The 26090-nt window shown below is 39.8% G+C and overlaps 1 protein-coding gene and 1 pseudogene across 15 annotated transcripts in view; both read right to left on the bottom strand.

Annotated features, from left to right (window-relative positions):
* Anks1b (ankyrin repeat and sterile alpha motif domain containing 1B) overlaps positions 1-26090 on the bottom strand; it is a 1165904-nt gene that overhangs the window by 530950 nt on the left and 608864 nt on the right. The gene's annotated exons all lie outside the window — the stretch shown is intronic.
* On the bottom strand, positions 8202-8296 carry LOC120093926 (U6 spliceosomal RNA; annotated as a pseudogene).

The following is a 26090-nucleotide window of genomic DNA, read 5'->3' as shown; positions in this document are numbered from 1 at the left end:
GAAAAGAAATAAGTTAGAACAAATAAAAGTTTTTTAAAAAATTTTTTTTACAAACATTTAAAGATAAACAGAAGAAAGATTCAGGATGAAGAAAAAGCATAGGTATTTCCAGAACAATACTTAATTTAGCGATGAATTAGCTATAGTTCTAACAGGGACAACAATTAGTAAGTATTGTTTTCTTGTGCATGTTTAAAGTAAGAACTAAGAAAATCTGTCTATTGAATCCAATCCATGACTCAAATGAATCTTATGAGTATAAGCTGGGAAAGTTCATGCAGCACAACTGTAAAACCCAAGGGCTATCTGGAGTGCTCTAGTCCCATACAAGCAGAATTTTGTCTATTGAGCTGTTTCTCTTGCTCAGAACCTTTGTACAACCATTCAACCCGCCAAATTTGGATGGGCATGAGCTACAAGTTAGGCATTCCCAAGCTTTCAAAGAGGTCACAGGGTCTACCATTTTTATATCTGGAAGGGAAACCTACAACAGAAAAGTCATAAATCATGAAAATAAGATCTCCCCTCCCCGTTTCTGCTTCTGTTTTCTGTGGTTTTACAGTGGCCTTCATTCAATATTTAAGCCTTGAGGTCACACCAGGCTTATCTTTCCCCTTGCTTAGCCCAGTGACTCACAGGCACCAGTTACGGAACTAGTAGTCTATTAATAGCCTCTTGAGACCTGATTATTCTAAGAAACACATTCTACTGGCAACATGGTAATCATGTTTAAATATAACTCTCCCTGATCAATCTAAGTCTCCTGATTTTCTTAACCAAGTTTCTGTTTGTTTAGATGTGATGATTACTTTCTTAAAGTTAAACCACATTTTAATGATCCTCGTTGACTTTAACATGTAAAGTAGGTGTGTGTGTGTGTGTGTGTGTGTGTGTCTGTCTGTCTGTCTGTCTGTCTGTCTAAAGCATGTAGCATGAAGATCACTGGCTAGCCTAGTTAAATTTCTTCTTTCTCTCCAAATTCTGTCTGCAATTTCCCGGTGTTCTAGAAGTACAGTGTCAGGATTAGAACTGATGAGGTGTGTAACAACTCCCAATTCATGGTTATGCAATTATAGCAGGGAAGGTGATTGAATGTTTCCTATGTACCAAGAACCTGGCATCACACCAGTGCCCTTGATATCTGCATCACTTCTGTAAGGAGTTCTCATTTTAACAAAAGTCTCAGGTAAGCAAATTGTTCCAATTTGATCACTAAGTAAAGGAACAAGGACCATGCCTCAACTTCATCTCTCTGACCACAGCTGATTCACTTAGCTACATCCTATTGATATAAAATACATTTTAACCTAAAAAAAAATGCTAAGACTAAAATCGAGGCTCATTTCTATATCCTATGTGATCCTGTTTTTCCAGTCTTTCTGTAAATTGGGGCATTAAGACTGCAATTGTTCATTATCTGTCTTCACACGCATGTCTAATTTCAAAAAGCAAGCTCTTTGTAGAAAATGCCTGCCTCCACGGAGTTGGAGTTGTTAACATAAACCTATAGTTGATCTTCCAGTTCTTTTTGTATTTTTGACCATAGGTCATTCACTCAATGTCATTTTTGTAGGTTCTGAAGAATGGAAAGGAGCTTATGAGTTAATATATAATGTAAAATGTCAATATAATATGAAATATAGGTTTAATTTTCATAGCAAGCCTTTGTTTAAATTACTTTTCTCTTTCTCTTTTTTCTTCTTCCAAACTGTAATAAAAATGAACATTAGTATAAATATGACTCTCTAAAACTTTTTCTGGTCTTAGGCTTCCATCCCATTCCTCTATAGGACTATATTTTTCCATTTCTGTCATTCACTATATAACTGTAATGATTGAGTCCCTAACATTCATGGGAAATGCTTATCTAGCTTTCCAAATAGTTTGTTCTGATGATAGAATTTAGCACAGATCTACATGCATGTCCAAACTCAAGAAAAAGATAATCAACCAGTCCAATTTCTCAAAATAAGTAATTTAAAAAAAACTCTACGCTTCCCCCACGTTTTGGTTGAGCAATTGAACTTTATTTTTGATATTAGCCATTGACATCTCCCGCCTACATAGCCTCGGGGATGAATATTTGCTTTATTGATTTCTGTCTTTCGTAGAAGGGACAATGAATGTTTTGGACCTATTGCTGTTCCCGTCTTTGGTGGGCAAATCACAGTTCCTCCAGTCTGTTTATTGAATTTGCCTTCATGGTCAATACAGATGGCTGTAATCAAATCAATTCTGGAACAAGCTGCATTGAATACTGAAAGCCCGTATGAACAGATCAGCCTAAAGATGACAGAATCTATGTAGCTGCCAGATAATTATGATGATGCACAAAATGACAAAAATGCTTTAATTAATCTACCAGGAGGGAAGAGACCACATCAAAGAGACCAAAATTAAAAAATATAACCAAGGGCATTAAAATCCCTAAAGAGTTAGGCCTGAGGGAAGGATTTCTAAAGGATGCCAATGACTTCGTGCAGACCTACAGATCTAGCTAATGAGTGGTTGCTAAATAGGACAAATGCAGCTTATTATCCTTTTAGAAGGACATGAATTATAGATAATTATAGGTAAACCATTATTGCGATCTGAAATGAGATGTAGATGACACGTTGGTCCTTTGTTTTTTTCCCACAATAACACCGGGCATCCGCTAAGTTCAGATTTGCAAGTGAATATAAAAATGGGCCAAAACCCAGCATAACAAACCCAAGTGGGGCACCTACAAATCACTAGCAGGATAATTTTGTTTTGTTTGTGTATTTACGAATCTCTTTCCTAATAAAAGACGGTGAGAGAAGAGTAAAAAAGGCTCATGCCCACCGGTTCTGCAGAATGTAAGCAGGCAACACGTTGTTTTGAGAATAGCAGTGCGGTGAGGTAGAGAGAAGTACATAGAGGTAAAGACTGCTTATTCTTCCTGTGGATAATCCATGGTCTGGTTTCGTGTATGAAGGTGAAAGATTACAGATGGAGCTGGCCTGTCCAAATTTTAGACAGCAGTCTGACGTGGATGTAAAGCCTGGGGGAAAAATGCAAGTGCTATCGGATGATGGGATGACTTCATTAGGTTTCACCAGACCCATAGAACGGAAACATCCAGGTCCATGAGAGCATTCGTTGGGTACTGTGCTACCCGATTCAGAGGATAAAAAGGTTGGTGATATGCTGCTGGCAAGCTGAGGGGCCAAGAAAAGTTGGAAGTGTGATTTTGTTCGAGCACAGTAACCTGGGAATGAGACGAGCAGATGGTTTATAGCCTAAAGTTCAAAGGATGAACCATCGGGTCTGATGTCCAAGGGCAAGTGTAGATGGACTTCTCAGCTCAAGAGAGAGTAAATGAGCTCTTTCTCCCCTTCCCTTCATCCCATCCATCCCTGGATCTGTGATAGAATGTATGACACCATTGATAAGATCAGAGCTTTACTTAATCTACTGACCAAATGCTAATCTCTTCCAGAAGCACACATACAACTAAAAAGAATAGTTCACCAATAATCCAGCCATCTAATAGTCTAATCAATTAACTACTATGCCAGAACTCCCCCCAAAAAATACAGGAAAAGCTGTTTTCTTTCAATGAATGAGTTATCCCCCTCTATAGTAAGAAAATACTGAACAATAATTATCTATTCATTTGGATACCTCAAAGGATATGGAAAATATACCATGAGAAATCCTATAATTTGCCATTCACTCATTCATTCCTTCAAAATCATATATACTGCAAGTAAATACATAATGTATTTACTCACTCACTGGATCATTAAAAACAATTGGGTATATGCAATAAGCCATGAATCAAGGGAACTGAAAAGACTAGTTTTTCCTTTATGGAGTTTAAAACCAGTGAGAATAAAAAAGACGAATTTTACTGTGTACACCTGAGTGGGGATTAATACATGTGCGTGTACACACACACACACACACACACACACACACACACACACACACACACACACTCCATATGAAAATCAATAAGCAACACTAAAATTCATATAGATACCATTATGGACGTTTGATAACACATATGGTTGCTGCACAGAATAGTATAATAAAGGGGCTACGCCTGTTATAGGGCATCAGAGAGAGCAGGGTCCATGAGGTTCATCAAGTTGCATTTGAAAATGAGGAAAGGTTTTAACTAGTCCAAGTGAAGCAGGAAGAGCACAGCAGGCACCAGGAACTCTGGGTAGGAGTCAGGTGCAGTGAGAGCTTTTTCTGGGAGACAGGAAAAAGAAAACAGGGCATGCTCTAGCTCCTCTTGCTTAAAGATGTAGATGTTTCTCTTTCTCATGAGATAATGGTATAGATTTATCCTGCCACAGAGAGATCCCAAATGTGAAAATGTTTATTTTCTCCCAGAGTAAGTGATGTGCTGGTTATCTGAATGGCAAAAGACTTGCTTGAAGTGCAAGGGGATTTTACCAATTATATATATATATATATATGGTTTAACTTCTTGAGTTCTTTATATATTTTGGATATTAGCCCTCTGCCAGATGTAGGATTAGTGAAGATCTTTTCCCTAGCCTGCCGTTTTAGCCTTTCGACGGTGTCATTTGCCTTACTGAAACTTTTCCGTTAAATGAAGTCCCGTTTATCAATTGCTGATCCTAGGGCCTGAGCCAGTGGTACTGTATTCAGGAAACCGTCTCCTGTACCAATTCATTCAAGACTCTTTCTCTCTCTTTTATTAAGTTTAGTGTATCTGGTTTTATATTGAGACCCTTGACCCACTTGGATTTGAGCTTTGTGAAGGCGATAAACAGGAATCTATTTGCATTCTTCTACATGCAGTTAGACCAGCACCACTTGTTAAAAATGTTTTCTTTCCTTTTTTTCCATTGTATGGTTTTGGCTTCTTTGTTGAAAATCAAGTATCCATAGGTGTGTGGGTTTATCTCTGGGTATTCAATTCTATTCCACTGTCAACCTGTCTGCCTCTTTATCAACACCACGCAGTTGTTTTATCACTATTGCTCTATAGTACAGCTTGAGGTCTGGGATGGTGATTCCTCCCGAGGTTCCTTTAGTTTTCAGGATTGTTCTCATTATCCTGGGGTTTTGTTTTTTTCCATATGAAGTTGAGAATTGTTCTTTCAAGGTCCGTTAAAGAATCATGTTGGGACTTTGATGGGGGTTGCATTGAATCTGTACATTGCCTTTGGTAAGATGGCCATTTTCACTATGTTAATCAGAGGTCTTTCCATTTTCTGATATCGTCTTCAATTTGTTTCTTCATTGTCTTAAAGTTCTTGTCATACAGATCTTTTAGGGGCTTGATTAGAGTCAGACCTAGATAGTTTACATTATCTGTAACTACCATAAAGGGTGTCATTTCCTTCTTTCTCTGCCTGTTTATCATTTGCGTAAGGGAGAGCTATTGATTTCTTTGAGTTAATTTTATACCCAGCCATTTTGCTGAAGTTGTTTATCAGCTGCAGGAGTTCTCTAGTAGAATTTGGGGGATCACTTATGTATATTGTCTTATCAGACCAGAACACTGATACCTTGACTTCTTCCTTTCTGATTTGTATCCCCTTGATCTTTTTTTGTTGTCTTAATGCTCTAGAACTTCAAGAACTATATTGAATAGGTAGAGAGAGAGAGTGGGCAGCCTTGTCTTGTTCCTGATTTTAATGGAATTGATTTAAATTTCTCTCCATTTAATTTGGCATTGGCTATTGACTTGCCATATATTGCTTTTATTATGTTTTGGTATGTGCCTTGAATCCCTGATCTCTCTAAGACTTATAGCATGAAGCAGTGTTGGATTTTGTCAAAGGCTTTTTCAACATCTAAAGAGATAATCATGTGATTTTTGTCTTTCAGTTTGTTTATATAGTGGATTACATTGATAGACTTTCACATATTGTACCATCCCTGCATCCTTGGGGTAAAGCCAACTTGATCATGGTGAATGATGTTTTTGATGTGTTCTTGTATTCGGTTTGTAAGAACTTTATTGTGTATTATTGTTTTGATGTTCATAACTTAAATTGGTCTGAAGTTCTCTTTATCTTGTTGAGTCTTTGTGTACTTTACATATCAGGGTAAGTGTGGCCTCATAGAATGAAGTAGGTAGTGTTCCTTCTGTGTCTATGTTGTCGAATATTTGAGGAATATTAGTATTAGCTCTTCTTTGAAAGTCTGGTAGATTTCTGTGCTAAGACCATTTGGCTCTGGGCTTTGCTGTTGTTGTTGAGACTTTTAATGATTGCTTCTGTTTGCTTAGGGGTTAGGGGACTCTTTAGTTTACCTGCTCTTGATTTAACTTTGGAATGTGGTATCTGTCTAGAAATTCATCTATTTCATTTAAATTTTCCAGTGGTGCGGAGTACAGGCTTTTGAAGTAAGAACTAATGATTCTTTGGATTTCCTCAGTTTCTGTTGCTATATCTCCATTTTCATTTCTGATTTTGTTAATTTGGATACTGTTTCTGTGCCTTTTTCTTAGTTCAGCCAAGGGTTTGTCTAGGTTGTTGATTTTCTCAAAAAACTATCTCTTGTTGATTGTTTGTATTATTGTCTTTGTTTCTGTGTGATTTCAGCCCTGAGCTGAAGTTAAATTCTAACAAACCAAGTAACCCAATTAAAAATGGGGCACAGAACTAAACAGGGAATTCTCAACAGAGGAATCTCAAATGGCAAAGAAATGCTTAAAGAAAAGCTCAACATCCTTAGCTATCAGGAAAATGCAAATCAAAACGACTCTGAAATTCTACCGAGTACCAGTTAGAATGGCTAAAATAACAGTAAAAAAAGACTCAAGGGACAGCACATGCTAGTGAGGATATGGAGGAAGGGGAACACTCCTTCATTGCTGGTACAACTACTCTGAAAGTCAATCTGGCCGTTTCTCAGAAAATTGGAAACAGTTCTACCTGAAGATCCAGATATACCACTCCTGAACAGATACCCAAAAGATGCCTTACCATACTTCAAGGACAAGTGCCTCTCTATGTTTACAACAGCCTTAGTCATAAGAGCCCCAAACTGGAAACAACCCAGATGTCCCTCAACCAAAGAATGGATTCATAAATTGTGGTTCATTTACATAATGGAATACTATATAACCATTAAAAATAAGGATACTATGAACTTGGTTGACAAATGCATGGAACTAGAAAATATCATCATGAGTGATGTAACTCAGACCCAAAAGGACAGGCATGGTATTTACTCACTGATAAGTGATAGTTAGTCATAAAGTACAGAATACCCATGATACACCCCACAGAACCAAAGAAGTTAAACAAGAAGAAAGGCCCAAGCAAGGCTGCTTGAGTCACACTTAGAAGAAGAGACACAGCAGTCATAGGAAACAGAAGGAAGGAGGGAACTGGGGTGGGAGAAAGGAGACTAAACGGAGAGCAGGAGAGGAAGGGAGAATCAGGATCAGGTGCTGGAGAGACAGAAGAGAGGCCCAGTGGGAGGCTCCCAGGAGTCAATGCAGGTGACTTTTGCTGAAATACCTAACAGCAAGGATATGGAACCTGTAAAGGCCACCTCCTGTAGCTTGGCAGGACCCCCAGTTGGAAGGATAGGGACACCAACCCACCCACTAAACTTTTGATCCCAAATCTGTCCCATCTAAAAGAAATGCAGGGATGGAGCAGAGACTGATGGAAAGGCTAACTAATAACTGGCCCAACTCAAGGCCCATCCTATGGGCAAGCACCAACCACTGATACTATTAATGATACTCTGCTATTCTTGCAGACAGGAGCCTAGCATAACTATCCTCTGAGTGGATATACCCAGCAATGGATGGAAACAGAAGCAGATACCTGCAGCCAAACATTAGACAGAGGTCAGGGACACCTACAGAAGAGTTTCAGGAATGATTGAAGGCCTAGAAGTTGATGGGAACTCGACAGGAAGACCAACAGTCAACAAACCTGGATCCCAGGGAGTTCTCAGAATCTGAACCACCAACTGAAGAACATATATGGGCTTGAACAAGGCCCCTGGCACATATGTAGCTGACAGGTAGTTCAGTCTTATGGCTGCTGTGTCTGGCCTCAGTGGGAGAAGACGCACCTAATCTAGCAAAGACTTGATGTGTCAGGGTTCAGGGTAACACCCTTTCAGAAGAGAAGGGGAGGAAGGTTGGTAGAAGGGATTCAGTGAGGGGGAGACCAGGAGGGGGAAGCAGCGGTTAGGGTGTAAGCAAATAAATAAATACATTTTAAAAATATAGGGAACGCTTCATGGATTTGTGTGTCAGCTTTACGCAGGGGCCATGCTATCGTGCTAAGATTAGTACATGAGCTGCTGAAATGAGCGCAAAATGTTACAGGTTGTCGCATAAGCACGCCGTGATCATTCACGTCACTGTTACTTTATTTATTATTTATTTATGATACTGGGTCTCACTGTGCCACCATACCCAGCAGATTTTACCAAGGCTTTTTTTTTTAATTTTTTAAAATCAAGATAGTAAATGTCTTGGCCCACTGAAAGCATGAAGCTATTTATTCTCCTCCCAGGAACCATACACTACACGAAAGGGCACATCGTTTGCCTCTCAATGAAACACTACCACCCTTACCATTTAATTTTCTTTAGCTACTAATGCTGAGAGGGCTCAATTAAAGCAAATTACTTTGTAGAGTTGAAAGACTGATTCCCTTTGAAAACAGTCTTCAGAAGTCAATAGTGGTTACAGGCTTAAGATTTTGGGGCAAAGACTATACATGGACTGACCCTGGGCTCCAACCTCATAGGTAGCAATGAATAGCCTAGTAAGAGCACCAGTGGAAGGGGAAGCCCTGGGTCCTGCCAAGACTGAACCCCCAGTGAATGTCATTGCTGGGGGGAGGGTGGTAATGGGGGGAGGATGGGGAGGGGAACACCCATATAGAGGAGGAGGGGGAGGGGTTAGGGGGATGTTGGCCCGGAAACCAGGAAGAGGAATAATAATCGAAATGTAAATAAGAAATGCTCAAGTTAATAAAGATTAAAAAAAGAGATTTTGGTGCAAGGAATGAATGGGGGTTCAGAAGGCGGTGTGTTAGTGATATGGTAGGTATATGAATGGCTGCATTCACTTAAAAGAAAACAGTATCCCGGAAGAATCTTCATATTTCCTTTTATTTAACAGTCATTCTAGATTCATCTATCAAGTAAACAAGAGCCCAGTGCTAAGCAGCTTGAAGAACTAGTCTTAGCGATACTCCTGGGCCTTTGCTTGTTTTACTCGGAATATGATTTGGAACACAAACAGACCTACTTTTTTTAATTCAAATTTGTTCACACACTTCTCAATAAAACACATTCTGTATAATCCGAAGGCACACTGAAAGTAGAGATTGCACCAGAAGATAACTCCAACCTTCTATTTAGAGATGGAGAGATGGCTCAGTGCCTAAGAACACTGGCTGTTCTTGCAGGGGACCTGAGTTCAGTTACCAGTGCCCACATCTAGCAGCTCACAACCACCTTAACTCCAGCCCCAGGGGATCCGATGTCCTCTGTGCCTCCCTCCATGGACACTAGCCATCCATGTGGTACACATACATCTATGCATGTACTCACACATACTAATAAAATAAAAGCAAATAGAACTTTAAAAGTGTCACATTTCATAAAAAATATAATACCTTGAGTTTCTGTCACTTATATTTTCTTGGTTAACTGGGCTCAAGTGCTGGCTTTTGTGTAATGTTCAAAAAAAGTTACCTCATTAAGTAATCTTAGTAAGCACACAGACTTACAATGATCTCATATGAATAAAAATTATATACTACTTGTAAGTGGATATGAACTGTGGGGCTTTATTTCTTTTTTATAAGTTGGAAGTGGTAATAAACTCTTAGGAAGCTGATTTTAAAGACTGTATTGAGATAGGGGAAGGTGTATATACTGCTGGGTATCATGAGTTCTGAAAATCTAATGTTGTAATATCAGTAATAGATGCCACGTAGGCTTCGTCATGGGTCTTCTTGTTGATTCTATCTTTCTTTTTCAAGGATGAAAACAATACATTCTTGATACTTTCTTAGTTACCTTCTCAGTTTAGGCTTTAGTGAGCCCCCAATCAATCTAGGAATCACTATCTACTGCCATCTATTTGACAAAACAAGGGTATTAAACCGTTGGACTCTCACAGTGAGACAGGCAAAGTACTAGCTGTCCACACACAGCCAGACAGTGACAAATTTTCACTGAAGTTACATAAGAATAAAAGCAGGAGGAGGGAGAGATTTTAATGGGAGGTTGTGGAAGGACTTCTGAAGATTGCTAGGGGATTTTTCCTTAAATTACTGTCCACACTTTCGGCATGAAAAATGTAAGGACTCCACAAGCAGTACTGATTCCCTGGCTCCTCTACCTTTTCCTTCCTGCTTATTCCTCCTAGGTTTTGCCTCTCAGAGAGTGAGCTATGAGGGGGCTGATCACACTATTTCTGTTGACAGCTTTACAAAGAGGCTTGGTTGAAATGAAGTCTAACAATAATGGCTAAAGAAAGGTATTCTTGGATTCTAATGATAGACTTCTCTTCCGAGGCACCTTGGGCTCACATCTGCAGATAACAGAGGATGACTTGGCTTTCTGAGTGATTTCAGTTTTTAATAGGCTCTGGGGATAGATTTGATGCTCATCATTTATAATAGATGATATAGTATACTTTCCTAGCCATTTCCATTTGTTCACTGCTGAACCTGCTAGGAAGACATCTTGAATCTTTGCTGATTAACTCACATTTGATATTCCATTAAACTGATAGGAAGATTAATCTATTCATGTTCTATGTAGTATTATTTCCTGCTGCTGATAGTTTAATTAAGATTAAATTAGTCTTCGACTATTTGCCATGTTTACAAAAGACTATTATTAAATCGTTGGAAAAAATGTGGACAATTGAGCAGTTTCAAACTCCTGTTTATCCTATGGTGGTGTTGAGTCTTACAGGATGAAGACATTTTTTTTCTGAAAAAAGTAGTTATAGGAATAAATAAAAAAAAACTCAGTATCTTTAAAAAGAAGAGAAAAAACACAGAAACTGAGAATTATTGGAAATAGAGAAACAAGGTATTATTTGTCATCAAAATTCATGGGAGTTAAGTAGAATTCTACACCCCCCTAGATACCATAGCCATGAAATCCTAAGTAGTCAAGAGAAGTTTCTAGAAATCAAAGCACCCAAATTTCAGATGAGACCATAAGAATCTCCCTGTGTAACTTCCTAGAGTATAATTTACTGGGCAGCTCCCATGCATTGTATGCACTGTACAGTATTTAAACTCCAGTAGGAGAGAATCCGCTCGTAGAGCGATAAGCTTCTTTCCTGGAGAGTCACGTGACTAATACAGTCAATGTCCTTTTGTTAAATTGAAACGTATCTCCACGTCCATTCCATTTCTGTAATAGAAACGGAATCACACTTTGGGGGACACCTTTCATACAGCATTTTGACACGACACATATATTTCAACTCATTGTGTGTGGTGGGCCTATAATTTAATCTTTTTTTCTTTTTGGAGGGCATGATGGGAAAAAGCCAGGAAGAGAAGGAGGCCTTAGCGCTGTGGTCAGAGTATCCTTGACTTCTTCTCTATTGCAGCTGTTAAGGGAGCTGCTGATAAAATGGCTCTTTAACTTACATCCTGCTACTGTTCTGTGTGCTGATCACTCAGCAGCCTCACGGGAGGGGTGGAGTGAGTGTGAAGATGACATTCACTTACTCATGGGTCTCTAGACATAGTTGAATTAGATTCTACTGCTACTCCATTTTTACCCCGGCAAGCTGAGAGTACTCAGCAAATAGTTTCTTGTATGTTTTGACAAGGTCTTGAAGAAGCATTTACCCCTGAATTGTCTATGAATTGAACAATTCATAGAAGTATTCGAAGCCCTTCATGAAATCCTATAGGTCAAAAGTTTTTTTTTTGTTTTTTGTTTTTTTTGTTTTGTTTTGTTTTTTGATGGTTTTGTGTGACCCAGTGTTTCTAGATTATCGAGGCCTTCACCTACTGGCTGCTATCAACCCAAAGCCATTTAAAAATGCTTACATAATTATTACCTATTCCGGTAGAAGGATACCACTCCTGGTGATCTGGTCACCGTACTCTCAGTACGGTATAATTTTATAGACATTTTACATCTGATTGCAAACGAGGTCAATCAAACCTCTTTGCTCATTTTCCCATTACTAACATTCAAGGCAAGCATCCTATGGGTCTGCTCTCATACAGCCGATTATTTTTTAACCTCAAGGCAGGATTTTATATTTTTCTACAGTAAATTCCGTCCTAATGATTTTTCTCTTCGGCCTCTGAAGAGCGTTCTGCAGCAGGACTTCTTCATCCATCAAACCAGCGGTCATTGCTTCCAGATTTGCAGCACACGCCAGTTCAGAGACCATGGTGTAATGAACCAGGCTCTGCTTTCTGACCTCTGTAACGCTTTCCTGCGGAGTGCTCTTCCCGACAGAGGAATCATTGGACTAAGAGTTCATCTAGCACAGTAACAAATCAAACCTGCTGTCTGTCTCTCAGACCTGCCTCCTGACAATTAGCTATCACACAGACAGTTAAATGGACAAATGATGGATTTGTTTACCCATATCTACACGTAGACATTTATTTCCACAGTCATTTTTAAAACCGCCATTAACTTTAAGGACTCATTAAATAGAACCACAGAAAATAGACCCAATGCAGTCACTGTGTGGCTTTAATTATTTATTTCATGCATATATCGCAGATATATTTAAATGATCCCGTCTGCCACTCTGCAATCTACTTCTCCTTGTGTCTGTATGTGTTACTATGTGTGGACGTATATGTGCATATACAGCCAGGGGTCTATGTCAAGAGTCTTCTTCAATCATTCGCATTAGTTTTTAGACAAAGCCTCTCACTAAACCTGGAAAGGGTCGTCTTGTTTCTGTCGCCTAAACACTAGAGATATGGATCATGTGGCTATCTGGATTTTTTTTTCAAGTGGGTGCTATAAATGGAACTCAAATCTGTGTGTTCATGGGGCAAACACTTCTGATTAAGTCCTCTCCTCAGACTTAATCTCCTTCCTCTATCCCTGAGATTGTTATAATTTTCCATGGAGTAGACTTGTGAAGAAGTGTGTAAGAAACTTTTTTTTAAAACATGAAAATACTTAAAATATTTTTATTGATTAGGGTCTGGTATACAAGCATTCACCATCTCAGTGAGAGGTCACTTAAAGGTTTGTTTTTTTATGTCACATTCATTTTGTCTACCTCTGCATCAGTTCCACATGGACCTAATCACTAGTACTTTCATGGTAAGATTTACATTCACCAAAGCTGAACATTCTGTACCAGCAAAATCAAAATCATTTTGGTTCCCTGATCCTCTTCATTAATTTTACTGCGTGCTTATAAAATTCCATGAAAACTCTTTTGAAATATTATAGTGGCTTTAGAGTTCCAACTAGAAGCTAAATGACATCTTTATGGCGTCCAGAGAGCCCATTTTGGTTATGGTATATGATTTCATTTACCCACATCTTTGTTCATAAATTTTTTTAACTTGATGCCTAAATAGCTTTATGGGAGTACTTCTTTTATCAAGAAAGGATCAGATAGATGTGTAGAATGGCCATGTAACATTTATACACACTGTATACAATATGTACATAACAATACATATGTACTGCATGTACAGTGTGTATTCTACACAGATATAAAGTGTCTCAGGAGAATGCTACTAGTGTTCCTATTATCACTACAGTAACTTTTCCGATTGCCCTGAGACTTTATTTTTCCATTTTTTATGGATATAAACTTACAGGTGATATGTAACTATGTGCTTTTTTTTTCAACCATGTTGCCTCATGGTTCTTCCTATTACCTTTTTGCATTGACCAGGATCCTATTACATTTTGAATATAAGCAATGCTGTAGATTTGCCATGTTCTGAATAGATGGGTATCCATTTAAAGAGCTCTCCACTGGTATCTTTGGTAATGTGATTTACTTTGTGGTCTTAAGAGCACTGAATTCTATCAACTGTGTTTTAAGTGCCTCATGAAATGAAGAACTTTCCCTGTTAACAGGTTAAGAGTTAGACTTTCTACATGTTGAAACATTCATGCATAGTGTGGTGGGTTTGAATATGCTTGGCCCAGAGAGTGGTACTGTTTGGAGGTGTGGCCTTGTTGGAGGAAGTGTGTCACTGTGGAGGTTAACTTTGAAAATCTACTCAGTGTGGAAGAGTCAGTCTTCTCCTAGGAGCCTTCAGATGAAGATGTAGAGCTCTCAGGTCCCTCTTGCACTATTCCTCCCTGTACGCTGCCATGCTCCCACCTTGATGGTAATGAACTGAGCCTCTGAACCTGTAAGCCAGCCTTAATTAAATGTTGTCTTTTTAAGAGTTGCCTTGGTCATGGTGTCTGGTCACAGCAGTAAATCCTCACTAAGATACATGCCTATTATTACAATTCTTTTTTTTTTATGGCCCTGTGAGTCCTGATATAATTAGTTGAAAGTCCTGTTTGTGACAAGTGGAAATAACAAGACATGAGTCTTTCCACTTAAGATCGAGTGTTTGAGCGAATTCATACAAATTTATATAAACGCACATATGTAGTCAGCTAAAAAAAACATACATAAATAATATGCATGTTTAGACATACATAACTAATTTACACAACACAAAGGAAAACTTTAAACAAAGGTGTGTATACTTTGCCTATTTCAGGCCAGTACTAGAAGTTCTTATTTCTGTTAACGTTGAGTTTTAAAATCTGGTTCTGTCATATATTATAATCAGTGTTAACAGTGTGAACAAAATGAAAAAAATGATTCTACAGACTTTGAAGTGAGTCTAAATAACATTATGAACAGCATCCTCTTTGGCCAACCACCATGATGCCCTCTTAAGAGCATTACTTAAAATCTTCAAAGCTCGTTTTCTCTTTAGTAATCACAAGCTTGGAGTGAGGTGGCAATGAGGGGGGAAAGAACCTGCTATAAATGGCATTTGAAAGTTTCTCATGTGAAGTCAGTGTTGCTAGGGAACATGGCTTCTCTGCATTTGAAAAGCTAAAAACCAAGCCTCTTGCCTCTTTTGGTCATAGAAATATATATCATGAACCTGATTTAAGAGAGCTGGAAATAAGTTGACTTCAAAAATATTTGGATAGCAATTTTCATTGTGTAACCAACTATTTTTTTCTTAAGAAATAATTATGTGTTCAATTCATGTTAAGAAATAGAGGGGGGTTGGGGATTTAGCTCAGGGGTAGAGCGCTTGCCTAACAAGCGGAAGGCCCTGCGTTCGATCCCCAGCTCTGGAAAAAAAAAAGAAATAGAGGGATATATGATCTATTCTTTGATTATTAGGATACCATATAACTGAGTTATGGAATAATGGCTATAATGATGTCAATGACTGTCAATTTTGTATTGCCCGTCTTAATTGAAAAATAGCATGTCCAGCTATGTGGCTGTTTAAAACATCACTGTGGGCACTTTCCACATGAGATTAATACTTGAATTGGGAGACTGAGTAAAGTGGGTTACTCTCCCTTGAATGGGTGTGACCCATCAGTAGATTGTCTGGATAGGACAAGATGGCTTCTCTCTATCAGTGACAGAGATGGGGTTTTACTACCTTTATATAAGGACATTGGCTCTTCTTGCTTTTGGATTCATACTGAAAGACTGAAATTTTATGGCTTCTAATGTCACATACCTTAGAAGAGGAGACTGTCTAGATCTCAGGGTTTCAGAGTTAGACAGAAACTAAACCATTTGCTATCCTATGACAGAGTACCTATATGAGGACACCCACCCATCTCAAAGTTTTAAAACCAGAAATGTTCCTGTCCAAAGGAAGAAAAGGGACAAAAAATAGAACAGAGACTGAAGGAAGGGCCAATCAAGGACTGTCCCACCTTGGGATCCATCATGTCTGCAGACACCAAACCTAACATTGTTGCCGTGTTCAAGAGGTACTTGCTGACAGGAACTAGTGTGGTGGTTCCTTGAGGAAGTTCAGCTAGCAACTGACCAATGCAGATGTGGATGCTTGGAGCCAACCATCAGACTGAGCTCAGGCAACCTGGTAGGGGAGCTGGAGGAAGGACTGGAGGAGCAGAGCAGGATTGCAACCCCACTGGAAGAACGACAGAGGCTGGCCTGACCACCTAGTTCTTCCAGAGTCTAGATCACCAACCAAGGAGTGTACCTGGAGGGATCCAGGGCTCCAGATACACATGTAGCAGAGGATAGCCTTGCCGGACAGCAATGGGAGGGGAGACCCTTGGTCCTGGGGAGGCTTGATGTCCCAGCATAGGGGGATGCTAGAGGAGTGAGGAGCAGGAGAGTGTGGGTGTGTGGAGAAGCACTCTCATAAAGGCAAAGGGAAAGGCACATGTGACACGTGTGTGTGTGTGTGTGTGTGTGTGTGTGTGTGTGTGTGTGTGTGGGATAACCAGGAAGTGAGATATCATTTGAGATGTAAATGAATGGAATGGTTAATGAAAAAAAGAAATGAAAAAAAATAAAGTATAGCTTTGCCACTTTTCCTATGCTATGAGGCTTCATGAGCTAATTCATACACTGGGGCTTCAATTTCCTCATGTTTGAAACAGGAAAAGCCTGCCTAATCCAGTTTTAGGCAAACTAAATGAGTTACTGTGTAGAAAATAGTCAATAGAATGTCTGGCCATCAAAAAGTTTATTACGTTTTTACTTAATTAATATTGGAGTGGTTTTGGATTCTGTCCTTTTATTAGAGACTCCATTTTCAGAAAGCATTATTAAAAATGCTACAGATTCTAGGGATGGATAGACTACTAAGAAACTCACAACCCCTTGCTAAATGCACCTACAGCACTGCCAGGAACCCTAGCAAGTTGACAAATATGTATACAGAAAGAAAGTAACAACACAAATGTGGTGTCTAAGAGTGAGTGGGCGCACTGATACAATTAAACAGGAAGGAATATCATTTAAATGATACAATTAAACAGAAAGGAGTATCATTTAAAGGAGCCGCTGAATAGACATCCAAGTGGTTATTTTTGTACAAAAAGAACAACATATGTATGAAGAAACACAACAGTTTCCTCTACTTCATAAACAACGCTGACTGCTGAGCAGGATTGATGTTATAGGTATCAATATGAAAGTAAACACCACAAAAACCTCAGAAACCGGAAGTGAAGAACAATTTTGTATGCAAATTGAAACCACCAGGGGAACCTAGGTAGGTGGAAGATAATTACTCAGCCTGGAAAGTACCTAGGATGTTGGATTAATAATATGCCCACGTTTTTTAAAAGGCGCCAGGCAGTTTTAAGCAGTCAAAAGTATTCAGAAACTTCTCATTAGATTTTTATGACCATAAAAGATTTTGAAAGAACACATAATATATTAGTCAAAATCGTACAGAGAAAGGAGCAGAACGAGGGGGGGGGGAGAAGATAGCATCCTCTATTGTTATCCATATTTCATCCTTTTATAGTGTGGAAGACGCTTGCATTGAAATAGAATGACAGAAATGAATGATTTCCTCCTGATGGGTACAAAATTTCAGGGCATTATTTTCGCCCTCAAAGTACACTATTCAACTTCCCATTACACGAAAAGAATAAAAAGGCTATGATAATGAGTTTCATTAGAGAAACGTACTTGAAGCATTTGCTGCAACGTAGAAATAGATTTTCGACAGTGGCATTGAAATAAATCTTAGTAATTGTTTTTCTTACAGTGTTCTAGGCTGAGGCTATCTGGGTTAAATGAGTCACTTCTTGAGCCATGAACTCTGTTCTTCTGTAAAGGATGCTCTTTTCCTTATAAAGGGACATTTATTAGGGCCAGCAGCCAGGAGCCTGGATCTTAAAAGAGATGATGTCAGGCTAGTTGGCTCGAGGCATTGGCACCACTGGGAATTTTGAACATTGGACAATATGCTCGCTTTCAGCTTACAATGGAAACGTTCCTTATTGCTACTCTGCTATATGGTACGGTGAGTTTGGGAGAAGAGGTCCTGCTGGTGCCCACACAGAGAGAGGAGAGAGCAATATTTGCTTGTCCTAAACTGTGTCTTTTTAGATCATTCAATTCCAAGCTACAGCAAGAACAGTATATCTGTCTGATTTTTATTTTTTTGGTGGGCTATGTGGTATACAATTCCCTAATGACTACAGAGACCCAGTTAATCTTTCAACCTTTTCTCCCAGGCAACTTTCTACCTTTCATCGGCATTGAGCGAACTAATTCATCTAAGGCAGAAGACCATAGACCAACTTCATGAAAGAAGACCAAACAAGACTGTCTAGACTGACTCAGGCATCCATGTAGTATAGAACAGACCTATGGCGTTTGCTCTATGTCTGAACCTGCTCGAAAGGAATAACCCTGAAGTCCCTGCAAAGTGTCTATACCAGTCTATTCCTACTTTCCCTCTTCCGTGCTGGGAATTCTCTTGGTGGGATGAAGGCACCCAACTTCCAGCACTTACCTCCCCTTCCTATCAGCTTGAATTGTTCTTTCTATTTTACATTACCCAGCAAAAAAGATGATATGTTTTTCAAGACTCAACTCAAGTGTCTGCTCACCTACCTGGCCCCCGTTAACCTCTGGACAGAGACGTGCATTTCCTACGTCATGCTCCGTTTGAGTCTTTGCTATTTCTATTATAGCAGATATACTGTACCACGATTCTTATTCACACCAGACAGAGCCCCTGGCATGGAGAACACACAACACAGCCTCCGTTTGCACCTTAACTTTGTATGCCATTTGTCTGTACCTGTTTCCTGTCATTTCATTAGCTAGAGCTCAATTGATAGTCACGTGTTGAATTCTCTTCTTTCACCGGCAGAGAAGCCTGACACTGTTTCTTCTCAACCATAACAGGAAGTCAAGCCCAGGTCTGATGTGAATGCTTGAAGCACGTCGAAAAAGAACTATTTATTATTTTCACAGCATTTAGATGTGTTTGTTTTTAAACCTTTATTGACTGCAACCTGTCTTGTTTGTCACACTTAGACTAACTAGATTTTTTTTCCCTCCTGCCAGAGTCAAGTATGAGGTTGGTTATTGAAATTGTGGAAATCAATTCTCTTTAAAGCTGGAGTGTCCTAGAATGAGGAAAAGGGATGCTGAAGAGCTGGAGGATTGAAGATATTGACTATGGCTTCACAGAGGAAGCTGAAGCCAGGAATTACAGCTGAGAGGAACAAATATAACACAAGACACGAGGTACTGTGGCACGCAGACACCCATATTGCTTTGCTTTTAACTCTGTGCATAACTTTTTCTCCCCTCTTTGAGCATCTTTCACTTTGGTAAGTAAGAAGGTTGAACATAAGTGTTTTGTGCACCACCAATGTCATTTTTGTAATTTTCACTTAGAATTCTGCTAGTATTAGTTTAATTAAAATTTTCACCTTTGTTGTCGCCACAAATGGGTGCGAGCGACCTTAGCTGCATAATCACAGCTTTGAGGAGCTAGTCAAGTGGCTTTTAAGTGCACACGAAAGGCACAGAATTTAAAGCTGTTAAAAGTGTCTCCGTTCACATCTAGAATAATAGTAACTCATTTAGCTGAAGCTTCGGGTAGCCAACAGCTAGTCGAGCTCACTCTTCCTTTGTATTGGTTCATAGAAGCTGCAGTTTGCCCATTTTATTCCTCATTTTTACAGACGGGGATTCGTGGCAGGAGGAGGTCAAAGAACTCTTGCAGATTTGTGTTGCTTCTAAGTGGCAGAGCTTGGATCCAAACTCAACCAGGCTGTAGCTGCACTTGGGAAACAAGGTACTGAAAGATATGCCTATCCCTTCTGGACCATTGTCCTCTGTGCTTTTCTCTGGGCACTGTTCCAAGTCCATGAGAGTGCACTCATGTGTCTACTTAGCTTAAAATATGTTGTTATGTGGTAGAGTCTGCTTAGATCATAATTTCTTTTAGTCTTTTTACTATCGTTTCACTACAATTATGTAAAATTGCTCATATCCCCACGAATTCAGAAGTCGAATTTCACTGCATGCTCAGAAGCTGTTTTGTCTAGTAGTCCTGTAGGCAATATCCATTCTTCACTGCTAAAAGAAATACGAAGTTGCCACATTCAATGGAATCAAGTGTGTCCTTAGAATTTTACAAGTCACGAACAAACGACGCTAAGGTAGCCTTTCATGACTTCCCGATGCTGACCACCCTCTTACCAAAACCAATCCACAGATCAATCCAATTCCCATCAAAATTCTAACACAGTTCTTTACAGACTTTGAAAGAACGATTCTGAACTTTATTTGGAAAAACAAAACATCCAGGGTTGCTAAAGAAATCCTCTATAATAAAAGAAGTTCTGAAGGAATCATCATCCCTGACCTCAAGCTGTACTACAGAGTAATAATAATAATAATAATAATAATAATAATAATAATAATAATAGAATAATAAAATCTGCATGGTGTTGGTATAGAAAGATATAGGTAGATCAATGGGATTGAAGACTCAGAAAAAAACCCCACATACTTTTTTTTTTTTGACAAAAAAATCCAAAACCATACAATGGAAAAAAGAAAGCATCTTCAACAAATGGTGCTGGTCTAACTGGATGTCTGCATGTAGAAAATTCAAATAGATCCATATTTATTATCTTGCACCAAAACTCAACTCCAAGTGGATCAAAGACCCCTACATAACCTGGATCTATTAAATCTAATAGAAGAGGAAATGGGAAATAGCCTTAAACTCACTGGTATAGGAGATGATTTCCTGAACAGAACACAAATAGCCCAGGCACTAAGATAAACAATTAATACACAGGACCTCATAAAACTCGAAAGTTTCTGTAAAACAAAAGACACCTTCAATAGGACAAACAGCAGCCTACAGAATGCGAAAAGATCTTTACCAACCCTGTATCTGACAAAAGGTTAATATCCAAAATATACAAAGAACTAAAGAAATTAGGCTCCAGTAAACAAAGTAACCTAATAAAAAACGGGGTACAGACATAAGCAGAAAGTTCTCAGCAGAGGAATTGCTAATGGCCAAGGAAAACGTAAGGAAATGTTCAACATCCTTTCATAAGGGAACTACAGATTAGAATGACTTTGAGGGTCTACCTTATACTCATCAGAATGGCTAAGATCCAAAGCTCAAGGTACAGCACAGGCTGGCGAGGATGTGGAGCGAGGGGAACACTCCTCCATTGCTGAGGCGAGTGCAAACTTGGAAGCTAATCTGGCAGTTTCTCAGAGAACTGCTATACCACTCCTGGGCACATACTCAAAAGATGTGACACCACACCACAAGGACAAGCGCTCCACTATGTTCATGGCAGCTTTAGTCACAACAGCCAGAAACCGGAAGCAACCCAGATGCCCCTCAACTAAAGAACTGATTTTAAAAATACGGTTCATTTATACGATGGAATCCTCCGCTGTTAAAAATCAAGGACATCATGAAATTTGCAGGCAAATGGATGAAACTAGAAAATATCATCCCGAGTGAGGTAACCCAGACCAAAAGGATGTGCGTGGTGTGTACTCACTGAGAAGTAGATAGCAGCCACAAAGTACAGGATACCCACATTACAAGCCCCAAATGCAAAGAAGCTAAACAGCCAAGAGCACTCCCGTGAGGATGCTTGAATCTCCTCAGAAGGGGAAACAAATAGGCATCTGCAGCAGATGAAGGGAGGGAACTGGCTAGGAGAGGTCATGGGGAGGGGAACAGGGAGCTGTGACCAGGATCAGGTGTAGGGGATAGGAAAGAAGAGTGGGAGAGTGAATGGAAATCGGCAGCTGGCAGAGGCCATGGTGGCCAGAGACCTGGGATGGGGGAGGTTCCTAGGAGTCTATGGGGGTGACTCCCGCTGAGACTCCTAGCGGTGGTGGGGGAATACGGAACCGGAGGTGGCCATGTAGCCATGTAGCTAGGAAGGACCCCTACTGGAGGGAAAAGGGCACAACTCAGCCACAAAACCTTTCACCCAAAATTTGGTCTGCCGATAAGAAGTGCGAACAGGACCCCCGTTGAAGGAGTCAGAGAAAGGACTGGAAGAGCTTGAAGGGGCTCGAGACCCCTTATGAACAACAATGCCAACCAACCAGAGCTTCCAGGGACTAAGCCATTACCCAAAGACTATACATGGACTGACCCTGGACTCTGACCTCATAGGTAGCAATGAATATCCTAGTAAGAGCACCAGTGGAAGGGGAAGCCCTGGGTCCTGCTAAGACTGAACCCCCAGTGAACGTGATTGTTGGGGGGAGGGCGGTATTGGGGGGAGGGTGGGGAGGGGGACACCCATAAAGAAGGGGAGGGGGGAGGGGGATGTTTGCCCGGAAACCGGGAAAGGGAATAACACTCGAAATGTAAATAAGAAATACTCAAGTTAATAAAAAAAATTAATAAAAAAAAAGTGTGAGGACGAAGATGGAGCAGAGACTGAGGGAATGTCCAACCAACGACCAACTTGAGACCCTTTCAGTGGGTAAAAACCAATCCCTAACACTATTAATGACACTCTTATGCTTGCAGGCAGGGGCCCAGCGTAACTGTCCTCTGAGAGGCTCCACCTAACAGCTGACTGACGGAAACAGATGTAGAAGCCTACAGCCAAACATTGGGAGTCTTGTGGAAGAGTTAGGGGAAGGTTTGAGGGACCGGGAGGGAGTAGGAACTCCACATGAAGACCAATAGAGTTAACTAATCTGAACACCTGAAGGCTCTCAGAGACTGAACTACCAACCAAAGTGCATACATGGGCTGGTTCTAGCAGTTCCCCTCCCCCACACACATGTAGAAGATGTACAGCTTGGTCTTTACGTTGGTACCCCAACAACTGGAGTAGGGGCTGTCCCTCAATATGTTGTCTGTCTGTGGATTCCATGCCCTTAACTGGGCTACCTTGTTTGTCCTCAATGGGAGAGGATAACCTTAGTCCTGCAGTGACTTGATGTGCCAGGGTATGGTAATGCCCATGGGAGGCCTCCCGTTCTCAGAGGAGAAGGAGGGGGAGAGGAGGGGAGGGACTGTGTGAGAGGAGCATGGGGGCTACAATATGGATGTAGAATAAATAAATAAGTTAATTGATTAATGAAAAATCAACTAAACCAAAAGAACCAACCAAATAACAAAAAGAGTTTCTAATAAGAGAAACAGATCACTTCCACTATTCATTGGCAAATATATCTAATTTTCTTTTAAAAAAATCAATTATATTATATATGAAGAAATGTGCTTTTAAGATATACATACCTATAAGATATCAGATAACATGAAATTTTGGTGGAAGCCATGTATTTTTATAGTAGAAGGTGATTTAGAAAACTGAAAATAAATACTAACCAACTACAATCCCAGGGATCTATCACTGTTAATAATATTTTGCTATCATTTTTCATCTATGTGAATGTGTATGTACCTGCTGGTATTTTACATATATATGTTCCAAATTAACTTTGCCTTGATCATAGGCTCATATTTTCTGTGTGTGGTATGAATCCCTCTGGTATCACATCTAAATGAATGAAATTTCAACTGTGAATGGAATTTCAGCTGCCTCAGTTTGCAGACTAGAGAGATTTTGTCAGGCTGTTAGAAGGGATTCAGATCGAGAAGAAGACTGACTGAGGAGACTTGAGGTGGAACTGAGAGTCTTGGAAAAGCAAGGTACATAGAGGAAAAACTAGAGTTTCAGAAAACTGAAGACAGGACAGAAATAAGAATTTATACTGATGAAAATTTGTAATTCAGACCAAATCTATCCACCCTTCATAAAATAATAAAATAAAAACATTAATATATAATGTATAAGTTGATTTGCAAAACATTGAACATGAGGAGAGGAGAGCCAGAAATCTCTGAGAAATGGTAAAGCAGCCGTGCTCTATGGCTGCCCCAGTTTATTGACTAGAGAGGTTTTGTAAGGCTGTAGAGGAGGAAGGAATTCAGATAGAGTAGAAGATTGACTTGAGATAGATCTGAGAATCTGAAACAGTCAATGTATGTAACGTATGGACAAGTAAGTAAATGTGGCAGATACAGCTAAAGTCTTCAAATATATGTAGAAGCCAGTTTAGCATCCTGTCACTTGTATCTGAAGAACCATAGTGACTTACTCCTCGGCCTTATGACCTCCTCATCCAGGTAGGGTTTGATAGGGTTTAGAGTGGTAGCCATGAACTTTCTCCTATGGAGTAGACCTTGACCCCAATCAGAGAATGGTTGGTTATTCCACAACACTCATGTCACTGTCACACAAGTGGTCACGTCTTGCCTGGCAGGTTAGTATTGCAGGTTTTAGCATCCAGAGCTGAGTAAGATCTTGGTGTGTTGTTTCTTCCAGCTGCCTGCATAACACTATAAAAGCTAGTCAGCAGGGAAGAAGTTTCCAGTTCGGTTCCATCTCATTTCCTCTATATGTTCTGATGAGAGTCTGTAGTGTGTCCAGCAATAGGGTCCTAGCAGCTAGATCTCTTGGGCACTTAAAGGAATGGCAGGAGCGTATGTTTTTGGAAGCTTCTCTTTGCAATGAACTTTGGCAAATGCAGACTCATGACTGCAGAAGTCATGAGAATGATGGCTGGATTCTCACCCTTAAACAGGACATTTATAGCATCCCTTTAAGGTTCATGGGATACTAAAGAAGACTGGGAAGAAAGAGCATAAGAGTCAGAAAACACAGGGAAGGGTCTGGGAAATGCTATCTTCTGGGCATGGCATAACCATTGTAACTATCAACTCAAAGCAGCTACATCTGTATGCACTGGACCTGCAAAAGACTGGGTCCATCATCAGCCAATCATGGATTAGAGAAACTTTCAGAACCATAGCACACCTTGGTAAAACCACAGGCTAGAGCTGTATTCTGGGAGAAGGCAGTCATGGTCTTCATTTGTTTTCCTCCAGGGGAACCTGACAGATTTAAAGGATAATTTGAAACTTATTGGTCACACATACATCCCTGAATAAACTCAGTGGTTAGACTCAAGAGAAACCAATAAAATAGGACCAGGAAGAAAAGGACATGTGTAGAAAAGGAGCTAACGGAAGTGGCAGTTTCCAGAATACCTTATATACATGAATTAAATTCTCAAGGAATTCAATAAAAGTTCATTATAATACACCCCTCCCCCCGAAACTCTCAGAAGGTTCTCTGAGGATTCATTTGAACAATGATCATTAGTATACTCTGTTCTAGGGAATAAACCATCTGAAAAAAGGAGTAGGGATTAACAGGATGCCCAGTGCTCGCATGGGCTTAAGAATAATGCTGTTCTGACCAGCTCGGTTGGAATTAGGGAGAGCACACAGAAGGACCTCGCCTCATTAGTTGGAAATAACTCTGCTCTGATGTTACCATTGCTGTCTTCTGGCCTAATACAATTTTAAAAACCATGATTTTCCCAAGTAACCCAATTGCACTCAAGGAAAAAACTCTCAAGATGATTTTGTATGTTACATTGCGTCAAATAAGGTAAAAATGTGCAATGTCTGACATCTGATCAAAAATTATGAGGCATGAAAACAAGCTGGGAGCATGAGACAGGAATGGGATAAGATGAGCTACGCTGCTCAGAACTTACAGATAGTAGAAGTCGTGTATAGGTTAGAAAACAAGTTAAGTGTGTGTTAGACCTCTGTCCTCCATGGTAACCAGGGAGACAAAAACAAGAGACTCAAGGTGACAGAGGTCAGGACACAGTGTGAAATGAAAAGGACACAGAGAAGTGTAAAGGACAGATTCTGTCATGGGAAAGGGTCACTAGTAAATGGAACACCAGTCCTACCTTATTAATTTACCTATAATAAAACCCAGGGGAACAAAAGAAAGATAAGCAGGGCTTCAGTGACACGTGGGACAGCTTGAAACAGCTGAATATGTGAACTGAGGGAGTCCCTAGAAAAGTCAAAAGGAAAGCATGTGTGTGTGTGTGTGTGTGTGTGTGTGTGTGTGTGTGTGTGTGTGTGTTGGTTAGTTGAAGTATTTCCAAATTTGAGGACAATTATTATATTTTGCTCTAGTAGTACACTGCATTCAAGTTTACTCCAGCTCTAAAATTCCACAACCTGTGATTGTTTTCTTTTTTTTAAGTTATAATGATATCATAATACTTATTTGACAGA

This window comes from Rattus norvegicus, chromosome 7 (genome assembly GCF_036323735.1).
Source record: "Rattus norvegicus strain BN/NHsdMcwi chromosome 7, GRCr8, whole genome shotgun sequence".
NCBI classification, from domain to species: domain Eukaryota; kingdom Metazoa; phylum Chordata; class Mammalia; order Rodentia; family Muridae; genus Rattus; species Rattus norvegicus.
The sequence above is the reverse complement of the archived record's forward strand: the minus strand, read 5'-3'. Positions and strand labels throughout refer to the sequence as shown.